The following is a 13,979-nucleotide window of genomic DNA, read 5'->3' as shown; positions in this document are numbered from 1 at the left end:
TGCCGTGTTACCGTGGTTTTTCATGTCACCTGATGAGGTGTTCCTCTGCCAGTGCATCTGAAGTAGTGAACACCTCTCTTCTTTAAGCTTTTCTCCAACTTGATTCTAATGATTCAACTGGTTGGTAATTAGAGGCCTTTCTTTTGTTTTCCAGAAGGTGGCGCTAGCGCCCCAGTGTTTGGTTTCTCTTACCTGCGCTGCCTCTGATCACATAGGAGGCTCTGCACTTTCCACCCTCCACCACGCCCATCAGAGGTGTCCCTGGTGCCCTCCGTGACGCTGCTCATGACTCCAGGGTCGCTGGTGCCCTGACGCTCCCGGTGCTGCTGTACTGGGCTGCCACCTACGGCACTGGGATGGCGGCATCCCCACCTCGTCCAGGGTCTCCTGGCTTGCAAGCTCTGCTGCCCCAGGGGAGGGTTTAGGGGGCAGCCAGGGCCATGGGGCTGTCAGGTATGCACAGGCCGCCGAGTCAGGGGCGCCACCATGACTGGAGGACCAGGGCCGCAATCCCCCTCCACTGCTGCCCGGCTCCCCGTGACCGTGGGCGCTGCTGCAGCCGAGTGGCCAGGCGTGTGCACGGCCTTCTCTGCTTCTACTGGGTTCTCTGGGGCTGCAGGCTCAGCCGCCACGGCTATGGGTCCGGACTTGCAAGCACTGCCTCAGCTGTTCCCCAGTTCAGCCCCCTCTGTGTGTTCCAGTCCACTCGCCTTTACATGGACAGATGTGTGGAACCCCCCGCATCTGGGGTGCTAGGCGGTGGACCTATGTTGAGTTATAGGCGTTTTACTGGTTGTAGACGGAGAGGGGAAGACAAAGGGGGTGTCTCATGCTGCCACGATGCGGACCTCACCCTCCGACTCTAGATTATGCTTGACAAAGTCTTCATCTCAAGCACTCTGCATACTTCCTGATCTGCTTTCATTATTCTTATTGAGTGTGTGACTTAAGCTGTGAAGATTTATTTTAACAAACTAAGAATCAAATCTGCTGAGGAAAAGAAGTCAAAAGTTTACTGAGAATTCAAATATTGGGTAATATTAAATTATCCATATCACCATCTCACTAAACACAACACAGATAAGCTAGCACCAACTCAACACATACGAGTCAGCTGATAATCTCAACCACACGAAAGCAAAGCTCCAGTAACAGAACAGAAGGTACTATCTGGCCTCACTGATGTATGGCACCTTGATTCATATTCATCATCAGTGAATCCTCAAGGACCACTCACAATCCACACACACCCTGTTCAAAGACTGATAAACGTGGCAACAGTAAGAATGGAAATGAACGAACGTGAGAATCACCAGGAAGAACTGACAAGACTTAGTGACACAGTGACAGGCAGAAGGCACAGACCCAGATGCCTGCAAGTTCTGCTTTAAAGCATAAAGGGATCTAAAGCATACAGGTCCTTGCAGAGTCACAAAGCTTTGCAGGAAATCTGTTGAGTGCTTTAAATAACAGTGACGCATCGAGATGAAAATGTCCAGCAAGCAATCAGGAACAGAAGACTAAAGCTCAAACTGGAGGTGTAAAGCACTGCCTTCAAGAGGACACCTGCAGTCCCAAGAACAAAAAGCGCAAAAAAAGAAGAATGCTAAGTCTTATGGAGAAAATGAAGAGCAGTGCAAAACCAGAGAAGGCCCGAGTTAAAATTTTTAAAAAAGATGGTCAAAGTGTCAAAAATTTCAGAGAAGTCCAGAAGAATGGGGCTAGGACAGAACATGTGGGTCTTCCTTTCTGTACGAGGGCTTTCACTAGTTGTGGCAAGTGGGGGCCACTCTTCATCGCGGTGTGCGGGCCTCTCACTATGGGGGCCTCTCTTGTTGCGGAGCACAGGCTCCAGACGCGCAGGCTCAGCAGTTGTGGCTCACGGGCCCACCTGCTCCACGGCATGTGGAATCCTCCCAGACCAGGGCTCGAACCCGTGTCCTCTGCATTAGCAGGCAGATTCTCAACCACTGTGCCACCAGGGAAGCCCGGACAGAATGTGTGGATGTGTTAACTGAGAAGGCATACGTGACCTCATGGAGAGTAGGCAGGGAAAGAGGGACTGAATTCATTCATTCTGAATTCTATTACCAGGTGGAGGGGGGCAGGAATTTACCTATCTGAATCCCATTACCCAATTAAACTCTTTCTCCATTTCAGTGTCCAACTCCAAACCTTTACCACATCTATAATCTTGATCCTTCATAAATCAACTTTATTTTGCACTACTCCAAATTACACACTCGGGGAGCCAACTGGTTAGTCAGAAATCAGAAGACTCATTGCTTTCCCTAGAATACAACTCAGTTATCCAGTCTTAAAACTTTCCTGCACACCATTTCCCTTGCCTAGGATGTTCTGCTTGTGACCACACAAATCCTATCTCATCTTCAAGGCCTAACCAGAGTCCCATATTCTCCAAAAAGCCTTTCCGTATGACTCCATACCTCCATTTCCCCTTCCTATAAATGTCTATAGCCCATGACAGCTTCTCTCACACAATACACAGCAAGTACCTGCTGTTTCTTCACTTGTACTTGGTCATGTCTACTAGAGTAAATGGTAAAGTTCTCACCAGGAAGGCTCTCTATGGCCTGCATCACCTAGCGTAAGGTCCAGATAAAGCAGCAGGCAGCGCAGTAAAAAATCTGCCAAGTCTGATGACTTGGTCAAATACACAAGTTCTTTAATACCTGAAGCAATCCATCTGTTTATTTAAAAATGGAAGCACAGGCAAAACCTATGAGGCACAAACTGTTCTTTTTAATATCCTTTTGCCATTCTTCCTTTTAATTAAAAAAAAAAAAAGCCCCCAAGTTTTAACTACAGACATGGCTGCCCAGACAGAGACTCCATTTCTCAGCTCCCCCTGCAGCAAAGTGTGGTCCCATGACCAAGTCCTGGCCAGTGGAATGTGAGCTGAAATGATGTGTGCTGACATTATCCATACTGGGCCTGTTCCCCTTGCCTCTTCCCCTTTCCCATGAGCTGAGAAGATGGTAAGAAGTGAACAACCTGCTACCTTGGATCCAGATATGCAAGCCTCATGGTGAAGAGGACAGAACTACTAGCTCATCTCCAGACTAATGTGAAGAAACAAACTTCTATCCTGTTGAAGCCACAGTATTTGGGGGTCTTTTTGTTACAACAGCTAAGCCTGTAATCTACCTAATTCAATGTGCAGTATATTTGCATGTTGGCAGCAGTCATAAGAACGTACCAGAGATTTATTCCTTACTTCAGAGCCAAAATTGTAAGAAGAGGTGTTTACGAATAATAAAGCACATTTTCATCAAACCTTAGTTTTCTAGACTCAATTTAAATCACCAAATATGTACTAAGTGTCTAGTTTCACCAAAGTATTAAATGAAGGAAACAAAACACAGATCCTGCCTTCAGGGAGCTTGCACTCTAATAAGTCATTCAGTGGTTACAGTGTAAGTGCAAAGGATGTGGAAACACGAGAGGAAAAGATGAATGTCGGGCGGGGATATTAGTACAGGCTTTGCAGAGACAGTGGCAATTCAGGTGGTCACTAAAACGTAAGTCCAGTTACAGCAGGTAAGGTCTGGACAAGGTATAAGGACAAGGTGCATTCTACGTAAAATGCACAGTGGCCCTCCCACCTTCAAGAGCTTCAGCTGTGCTGTAATGCTGCAGCCAAAAAATACAATACCACAGCACCTGATTTCTGCTAAGTTTCTTTATTTAAATACTGATTTGATTTTTTTTTAGGTTGTGATATATATATGCACCTAAAATTTGTATAGTACAAGTGACTACTAGCTTTCAGATAGAGATTAAAGACAGTTTTAAAGCACAGAAAGTAGAAAGACTGAGGTTTCCTGAATGAGAAACCATTATATATCTAAATAATGTAAAAACATACTATATATCTAAAAAAAAAGAACAGGAATTTTACTGAGAATTCATTATACTTTCCTTATAGATCTCATACCATTTGAGAAATAAGATGAAATCGTATGCTCTTCTGAGAAGAAACTTCTCAAGTTTCTGATTACCAGGACAGACCAGCAAACAGAAAAGCTTCTTTGAATTTTTTATGAGGAACAAAGAACATATCACTAACTGCTAACGTAACTTCCTGTCAAGACTTAATCCTTCCATAAAGCCTTCTCCAATTCCCCTAAAACTTTTTACATAACATTTATCACAGTGATTTACAGTTAACTGTTTTAGCTGTCTTTTCTGTGACACAGTGATCTCTTTGAGCACAGAGACTTCATTTTATTGATCTTTGCATGCTCTGTACCCAGCACAACGTCTGGTATAAACCCGTAGGCAGTCTCTAGCTTACAAATGATACCTAAGACCTTGTACCACCGGAGTTACTGCTGCCAAAACATGCAGGTAAGTATTTTTAGAGGAAACTAACATCTTACTGAACATGCAAGACATTATTCATTGTATTTCTAGGAACCCTGCCTGATTTAATCCTAATAAACATATGAGGTAGATAATGTTACCACACCATTTTCAGGACTGAGAAGTTTTGGGCCAAAACAAAGGAAAAATGCTATAAAGTGGGAGAGAGAGCTAAGAGCATGCCATGGGCAGATGCCAAACTGCACTTGTGAATACCCTGCATCTCCTACTATGATAATTCCATCCTTCCAAACGAAATTCCCTTCCACTGGATGACTGGTTTGAAATGCCAAGTCACTTATTGTTGAAGCTAGTAATACAGATTTAAAGATGCAAATAATCGCTTTATCTCTGTAGAAGTATCAATTCTTCCCACCTTATTATAAGTTCATTTAATTCTTTCCTCATAATACCCAAGATTAGACGCAGTAAGAACTGTATTTGGTCTGGTTTTATTTGTTGGAGAAGGAAATTGCCAAGGATAGAGAATTTTGACCAAGGGGAACAGAGGGGAGGAGGGCAAAATCACCTGGGACGGGAAAGGTAATCCACACGGCAGCACCCTATGAGTGGTGGCTGGGTTTCTAGGGAAAGGGAGACACACCAAGCAGTAAAGGGGTCCTGAAGCGGAGCCACCTACACCAAAACGCGGCCAGAACCAAGGCTGAGACGAGGACGAAGGCCTTTCTGTTTCGCTGCCACGAGGCGCTTCATTCCTCACCCAGGAGCACTGACTGCCTTTCACGGCTCACAGTCAGCTAAGTTTCGGGCCAGGTCTGCTTAAGGACGACCAAGAGAGCCAGCAACAGCCCATAAGACATGTTTTCCACATGTAAACAGCTAAACCACTAACCTGCAAAAGAACCAGTGTGGAGGTAGGGGTGGGGGGGCGCGAGCCTGCGGGTAAGCATGAGGGATCTTTCTGGAATGACAGGAATGTGCTAAATGTGCTAGCGGTGCCAGTTACAAAACTCTGCTAATACATGAAAAATCACTGAAGTATACACTTAAAAGAAGTGAATTTTAAAGCATGTAAATTATCATCTCAGTAAGGCTGCTTAAAAAAAAAAAAACAACTTTATACGTGTCTTTAAATGTGGGAATGAAATATCATACATTCCTTTTACTACTTTTTCTTTAATTTACCAAAAAAGGAAGAATGGCAGCCAGTAGGGGAACCAGTAGGCTGAAGTTGAGAAGACGTTACAGTGTGATCTCAGGACGTAAGGTCTGGCAGATACACAGAAGCGTCAGCCAGGAAGACACGGACACAGATCGTGTTAAAACGGTTTCATAATTAAACCCATAAGTTTAAACAGTAGTTCCATTAATACTATTTCAACAGCAGTTATTTTAAAGTGCCAAACAGCTTCTTCCAGCAAACATACTCAACAGAATGTGTAGTTCACGTTTTTAAAAAATTATTTCTATACAATTTTTAAAGGTTGCACTCCATTTACAGTTATTACAAAATATTGGCTATAATCCCCATGTTGTACACTACATCCTTGTAGCCCATCTTACACCCAATAGTTTGTACCTCCCCCTCCCCCTATCTTGCCCCTCCCCCCTTTCCCTCTCCCCACTGGTAAACACCAATTTGTTCTCTATATCTGTGAGTCTTCGTTCTTTTTTGTTTTATTCACTACTTTGTTGTATTTCTTAGATTCCACATATAAGTATTTGTCTTTGTCTGACTTACTTCACTAAGCGTAATACCCTCCAAGTCCATCCATGTTGCTGCAAATGGCGCTATTTCATTCTTTTCTATGGCTGAGTAATATTCCATTGTATATATGTACCACACCTTCTTTATCCATTCATCTGTCAATGGACACTCAGGTTGCTTCCACATCTTGGCAAAGGTAAATAATGCTGCTATGAACACTGGGGGGCATGCATCCTTTCAAATTAGTGTTTTTGGTTTTTTTAGATACATACCCAAGGGTGGAATTGCCAGGTCATATGGTAGTTCTATTTTTAGTTTTTTGAGAAGCCTCCGTACTGTTTTCCACTATGGCTGCACCAACTTATTGGGCTGGCCGAAAGTTTTGTTCATTTTTTTCCATAAGATGGCTCTAGTAGCACTTAGTTGTCTTTAACGTCATTCAAAACAATTTTGTTAGATTGTATGAGACAGCTTTCATATCAGCGTGCATTTAAAAAGACTTATCAAAATTGGTGAATTATTGTGGAACCATTTTAATATTAAAGATGGAAGAAAAAAAGCAACATTTTCAGCATATTATGCTTTATTATTTCAAGAAAGGTAAAAATTCAACCAAAACACACAAAAAAATTTGTGCAGTGTATGGAAAAGGTGCTGTGATGACTGAACGTGTCAAAAGTGGCCTGCGGGGGCTTCCCTGGTGGTGCAGTGGTTGAGAGTCCGCCTGCCGATGCAGGGGACACGGGTTCGTGCCCCGGTCCAGGAGGATCCCACATGCCACGGAGCGGCTAGGCCTGTGAGCCATGGCCGCTGAGCCTGCGCGTCCGGAGCCTGTGCTCCGTAGCGGGAGATGCCACGACAGTGAGAGGTCCGCGTACCGCAAAAAAAAAAAAAAAAAAAAATGTGGCCTGCAAAGTTTTATGCTGGAGATTTCTCGCTGGACGATGCTTCACGGTTGGGTAGACCAGTTGAAGTTGACAGCAATCAAATGGAGACATTAACTGAGAACAAGGAACGTTATACCACGCGGGAGATAGCTGACATACTCAAAATATCCAAATCAAGCACTGAAAATCATTTGCACCAGCTTGGGTATATTAATCGCTTTGATGTTTGGGTTCCACGTAAGTTAAGCGAAAAAAACCTTCATGACCGTATATCTGTGTCCAATTCTCTACTTAAACGTAATGAAAACGTTCCATTTTTAAAACAAACTGTGACAGGTGATGAAAAGTGGATACTGTACAACAATGTGGAACGGAAGAGATCGTGGGGCAAGGGAAATGAACCACCACCAACGACATCAAAGGCCAGTCTTCATTCAAAGAAGGTGATGTTGTGTATATGGTGGAACTGGAAGGGAGTCCCCTATTATGAACTCCTTTCAGAAAACCAAATGATTAATTCCAACGAGTACTGCTCCCAATCAGACCAACTGAAAGCAGCACTAGACAAAAAGCATCCAGAATTACTCAACAGAAAACGCATAATCTTCCGTCAGGATAATGCAAGACTCCAAGTTTCTTTGATGACCAGGCAAAAACTGTTACAGCTTGGCTGGGAAGTCTGATTCATCCGCCGTAGTCACCAGACATTGCACCTTTGGACTTCCATTTATTTCAGTCTTTACAAAATTCTCTTAATGGAAAAATTTCAATTCCCTGGAAGACTGTAAAAGGCACCTGGAACAGTTCTTTGCTCAAAAATTTTAAAAGTTTTGGGAAGATGGAATTACGAAGTTGTCTGAAAACTGACAGAAGGTAGTGGAAAATGGGTGAATATGTTGTTCAATACAATTCTTGGTGAAAATGAGAAATGTGTCTTTTATTTTTACTTAAAAACCAAAGGCACTTTTTGGCCAACCCAATACATTCCCGCCAACAGTGCACAAGGGTTCCCTTTTCTCCACATCCTCACCAACATTTGTGATTTGTGTTCTTTTTGATGATGGCCTTTCTGATAGGTGTGAGGTGATATTTCATTGTGGTTTTGATTTGCATTTCTCTGCTGATTAGCGATGTTGAGCATCTTTTCATGTGTCTGCTGGCCATCTGCATTTCTTTTTTTTTATTATTAATCTATTTATTTATTTATTTATTTTTGGCTGTTTTGGGTCTTCGTTACTGCGCGCAGGCTTCCTCTAGTTGCGGCGAGCAGGAGCTACTCTTCATTGCAGTGCACGGGCTTCTCATTGCGGTGGCTTCTCTTGTGGAGCACAGGCTCTAGGCATGCAGGCTTCAGTAGTTGTGGCACATGGGCTCTAGGGTGCGCGGGCTTCAGCAGTTGTGGCTCGCGGGCTCTAGAGCGCAGGCTCAGCAGCTGTAGCGCAAGGGCTTAGTTGCTCTACGGCATGTGGGATCTTCCCGGACCAAGGATCGAACCCATGTCCCCTTTGTTGGCAGGCAGATTCTTAACCACTGCACCAGGGAAGTCCCATCTGCATTTCCTCTTTAGAAGAATGTCTGTTCAGTTCTTCTGCCCATTTTCTAATTGGGTTGTTTGTTTTTTTGATGTGGAATTGTATGAATTGTTTACATATGTTGGATATTAACCCCTTATCAGTCATATCATTTGCAAATATCTTCTCCCTTTCAGTAGGTTGTCTTTTTGTTTTGTCGATGGTTTCCTTTGCTATGCAAAAGCTTTTAACTCTAATTAGGTCCCAATTGTTTATTTTTGCTTTTATTCCCTTTACTTTTTTAGGAGACAGATCTAAAACATATACTGCCGTGATTTATGTCAAAGAGTGTTCTGCCTATGTTTTCCTTTTTAGGTTATTTTTTAAAACACTAAATATTTTAACATACAATATTTTACTAGGAAGGAAATAAAATGTTCTTTAAAATATCCTTTTTTGGGCTTCCCTGGTGGTGCAGTGGTTGAGAGTCCGCCTGCCGATGCAGGGAACATGGGTTTGTGCCCCGGTCCGGGAAGATCCCACATGCCGCGGAGCGGCTGGGCCCGTGAGCCATGGCCGCTGAGCCTGCACGTCCGGAGCCTGTGCTCCGCAACGGGAGAGGCCACAACGGTGAGAGGCCCGCGTACCGCAAAAAAAAAAAAAATTAAATAAAATAAAAAATTAAAAACTAAATAAATAAAATATCCTTTTTTAAAAAATCTGAAAGTAACATTTTGGTATGACCTACTTGTCTATGGTTGATCTACCTCATACTCACATTTTTCTGTAAAGTGGCATCAGTAATGCAACAACATGACAAGTACGGATAACATCTGACAGTTTGTGCACAACTTTTCAAGATTCAAAAAGAGTCACTACAATGCTGATTACAAGACAGGTTCCACGGGCTATTTTAATCAATCATTTTCTGGAGGCTAGAATATGAAGCATTAATACAGGCCAAGTGAGTGTGAACACTCAAAAATGAGCTCACAGCAACCTTCTACCTTAGGTAGTTAATTTCTTCTCCTAAAATTTGTCTGAAACAGGACTGACATTAAATAGTTTAAAGGGGGGGGATTTTTGTTTTATTTTTTTCGGAAAAAAGAAACGACCTGGGCTTCCCTGGTGGAGCAATGGTTAAGAATCCGCCTACCAATGCAGGGGACACGGATTCGAGCCCTGGTCCGGGAAGATCCCACATGCTGCTGAATAACTAAGCCCGTGCGCCGCAACTACTGAGCCTGCACTCTAGAGCCTGCGAGTCACAACTACTGAGCCCAAGTGCCACAACTACTGAAGCCCGCACTCCTATAGCCCGTGCTCCGTGACAAGAGAAGCCACCGCAATGAGAAGCCCGCGCACTGCAACAAAGAACAGCCCCCACTCGACACAACTAGAGAAAGCCCGTGCGCAGCAACGAAGACCCAACACAGCCAAAAATAAAATAACTTATAAATAAATAAACAGTTTAACATGGTCTGCCTGGTCCACGTGAAACTGTGAGGAAAGGCAAGTTCAAAACGTGCTATCAGTAAACATGATCTTCACTAAAAACAAGGAATTAGCTCACTAGTTTTAACTTAAAATAAAAATCCACTTGGGAAAAATACTTTTTTTTAGTACTACAAGACTTAATTTTTTTGTTTCTGCTGCCAGAATACATGTTGGTAGTTATAAGAAAGAGGGTGCAGGCATGAAAGAACAAAGTAAAGAAGCCAAAAGTGAGTTACTATTTTATAAAGTCAGGGAGTATACACAGCACAGTTGTGAAGAACAGAGATTTTTCAGACTGCAGGTAACAGCCCCATTATGTGTTATATCTATTCTGGGTTAAACATAACAATACAGAACAGAACAGAGTGTGCGACATTACAGTAAGAGTCACTATCCACGAAACAGTTCTTTCAGTCATACATACGTATGTACTGACTCACCATGTGAAATGTTTTTTTCTCAATGTGTTTCCAAGACAAAAGTTTGAGCCACTGCTGACTCCACCATTTTATTGTGTGAGTTTGGACCCCTCCCTAAGCTTTGGCTTCCCTATCTGTGAAATGGTGCTGAAAATAGAAAGCTGACAATTATGGTTGTGGAAAACATCAAATGAGATAACCTTCATGAAACACAGTATCTGACACAAAGTAAGCTCTTGATAAGTATTAATTTTTCATTAATATATAACCCAATTAAGCATGCTAGGTATTACCCCTCTGAAGATTGGCTTAATAGTTAAGATTTTTCATTTTAATTTTTAAGTAAGATCACTTGGATCATATAAAGATAAAAACCAAAGCAATAAACCCCAACAGTAAATGTTTTCTTAAAGAAATCAAAATAAGATCCACCAACTTTGCCGTCAAAATCTTGATCTATCACCAGGCCAAGATTTGAACAGAATGGTAAGGTTTGGCGCCTCTGTTTCCCTTTCGGTGTTTCTAATTACACCATTATCCAAAACTTTTTAACTTTTTTCTCTCCCTAACCAAGCGTCATCACTCTTCCCCATTCAGGCCTTCATTCCTTGGTAAACATGCCAAACTGCCACACTTCACACAATCGTAGTGGACCTTGGGTTCATGAAGTAGTTACTCAATGAAGGCAGCATAACAGCTCTTCTACAGAGAAAGACCCAAGTCTGAACAGCCAAGACATTTAAACGGCTATGAACTACAGACAAATTATGTGACCCCTCTAAACGTCAGTTTCCAAAACTATCAAACAGGGCGACTTCATCTACACCTTTTAGGGTCCCTTGAAATTACAGCACCTAGCACAGAGGGAACTATACATGTCAAGTCTAGTCCCCTTTACTGACAAGGCCATCCTGTCACTCCTTAAACATTTCAAGTAATAGAGTGTTACCATCTTGCAGCCTACACGAACCACACTCAATTATATCTATCAGAAAATTCTCTCTTATACTAATATGAAAATGCCACGAGTTCAAAGGAGGAACAGATCAGGATGAGCTGAAGCAGCAGGACACAGTTTCATTCAAAGGCAGCTTCCGGAATGCAGTGGGACCTGAAGTGGGCCAGGGGAGACGGATGAGGGTCAGATGAGCAGAGAAGACTTAGAAGGTTAATCGTTCATTCACTCATTCATTGACTCACCGTCATCAAAAATGTGAATGCTTATTATGTGCCAAGAACTTTCTAGATGGTGGGGATCCAGAAGGGAAATAGAACACATGAAAGTCCCTGCCCTCATGAGCTACGTGTTCCAGTGGAGCAAGAGAGAGACACAAACAAGCTATAAAATGTTTAGGATCTCAGACTGTGATAAGGGCTATGGAGAAAAGAAAATTAAGTGGGTACGGAGAATAGCAAGTGCTTAGAAAAAAAGCTGGGATGCAATTTTAAATACAACGGTCAGGGAACACAACACTGATGAAGTGGCATTTGAGCAGAGCCCCAAAGCAAGGAAACAGGCAGATATCTGGGGAAAGGGTTCCAGGCGGAGAGAATAACAAGCACACAGACCCTGAGGTAATTCCAGTAGGATTAAAAACCACACACACACATGTAGAGTGAAGGCACATAGCATCTCTGGTCAATAGCTTCTAACAAAACATGAAGGATAAGAGCATAAGTGAAAATACAGGCGGAAGACACTGCAAAGAGTCTGGACTCCCAAATTTGATTTTATGCTATTAGCAACAAGGACTCACTGAACAGTTATGAACAGGCCAGTGAAATGAATGAAACCACAGCTTAAGAAAAAGCGTAATGAATACTCGATTATTCAGAGTTTACAATTATCTGTTAACTACACATTAACAAAAAGTAACTTGCTTTTTCTTCACCTTCTTCAGATGCTGGCTCAATTAACACCAACTTTCAACATTAAGTGAAAAAATGAATTTAAATAATTAGCGTCTTTATATTTTTGACATATATATTTTATATATTAAAGCTATGGCTTTAAAAAAAAAAGCCTTGATATGGGGAAAGCAGAAACTGTTGGCTAACATGATATTCTGAATTAGCTACAAAGTTCAACTACTTTTTTGTTTTTCACGTTCATGAATAATGGAGATGGCTGATTAAGCCCACTTCATGTCTTCGGCATCAGTAATAAATCAATGAAACACTGATAAATCACGACTTCAACAAACATCACTGTGGAACATACTAGTCTTGTTTGCATTTTTAGCGTGAAGACTCAGTGCAAAGACTAAGCCAAATTCTGTACCTGCTTGAGAATAGCAAGCTATGATTACATAAACAGATGTTTTCAATAGTACAAAAAAGAATGTGATGATCTCTGAAACATGAAATATGTAATAATATGCTGCAGACCATAATCAAATGTTTTGACTTGAAAAAACTCTGTGACATCAGTCAGCAAAGTAACATCAAATTTATATCTGAAGAGCTTATCATAAGAGACTTCCTCTACAAACAAAGTCAGCCTGTAGAGGACGGGGAGGACGGACTTGGTGGCTGGCCCCTGCTGCATTCACCAGGTCAGCAGAGGCAGGCCTGGAACTGAAATGGGGCGGCAGGGCAGCAGCAGCATCAGTAGTCCTGCCACGTCCTCCTGTGTTGTGCCAGTGGCTCTAAGCATTACATGAAAACAAATGTTCTGAGAAAATTCAATGCAACTATTCTCTCCAGGGAGTCTAGGGAAAGTTAAGGTTTCAGTAAAAAGAAACAGAAGTTTTAAAATTAATTTTCTTTTCGTGCCCCTTTTCTACTAAAATATTATACTGAGTTCCAGGTTTCTAGCCAACATGAAGGAACAGACACTGAGTTTACCCTATTGACTTAAAAAACCTTAAAAACCAAACAAACTATATAAGACAATATTTCTGAAGAGACTGGGAACGAAGAGACGGAAGAGGAAGCACTTCCTGCCTGGGGGAAGTCCACGCCATGCACCGGGAAGATAAATCGAGGAGCAGCCCGGTGGTCTCCCTACAATGGAGCCAGGACCACAGAGATCAAATGGCTAGATTCTCTAAGGCAGAGTACAGGAGAGCAGGGAGGCACACAGAGAACGCCTGTTCTGTAAAAGGTCACCTTCAGGTACACAACCAAGTACTACTGATCTGTAAGTATGAGGAAACCACAGAAGACAGGGAAAGTACCATCCAAAACAGCTAGAGGGAATACTCACAAAGCTCAGAACAGTCAATCGTGTCTGTGCCCAGCAGCCAGCCCAGAGAACCTCATCACTCATGGAGCATCAGATGGGGAATTCAGAAGAATCTTGCCTATTAGCAGGGAAAACTAACTCTAGAGTAAACGCTGCTCTAGTTTCACCTAACAAAGCTTACAAGCAAGATCTGAAAGGGTCAGACTATTTCCAAATAACTGCATCAAAAGAAAAAGAACCCTCAAGCATATTTATAGAAACACAAAAAAACCCAGAACCAACAAGCAAAATTCACAATATCTAGCATCCAATAAAACATTACCAGGCATGCTAGAAGCAGGAAAATACTATCTATAGAGAGTAGAAAAGTCCATCAATTGAAACTGGCCCCAAAATAACATAATAATAAGATTAGTAGACAAA

At 42.2% G+C, this 13,979-nt stretch overlaps 1 protein-coding gene across 9 annotated transcripts in view; it reads right to left on the bottom strand.

Annotated features, from left to right (window-relative positions):
- Positions 1 to 13,979, bottom strand: part of SMAP1 (small ArfGAP 1) — a 149,005-nt gene that overhangs the window by 107,786 nt on the left and 27,240 nt on the right. The window lies entirely within an intron of this gene.

Source organism: Delphinapterus leucas, chromosome 12 (assembly GCF_059928025.1).
Source record: "Delphinapterus leucas isolate spDelLeu-1000000601 "Yukka" chromosome 12, BTC_Dleu_Yukka2, whole genome shotgun sequence".
NCBI classification, from domain to species: domain Eukaryota; kingdom Metazoa; phylum Chordata; class Mammalia; order Artiodactyla; family Monodontidae; genus Delphinapterus; species Delphinapterus leucas.
Note: the sequence above shows the minus strand (reverse complement) of the source record. Positions and strands in the feature narration are given on the sequence as shown.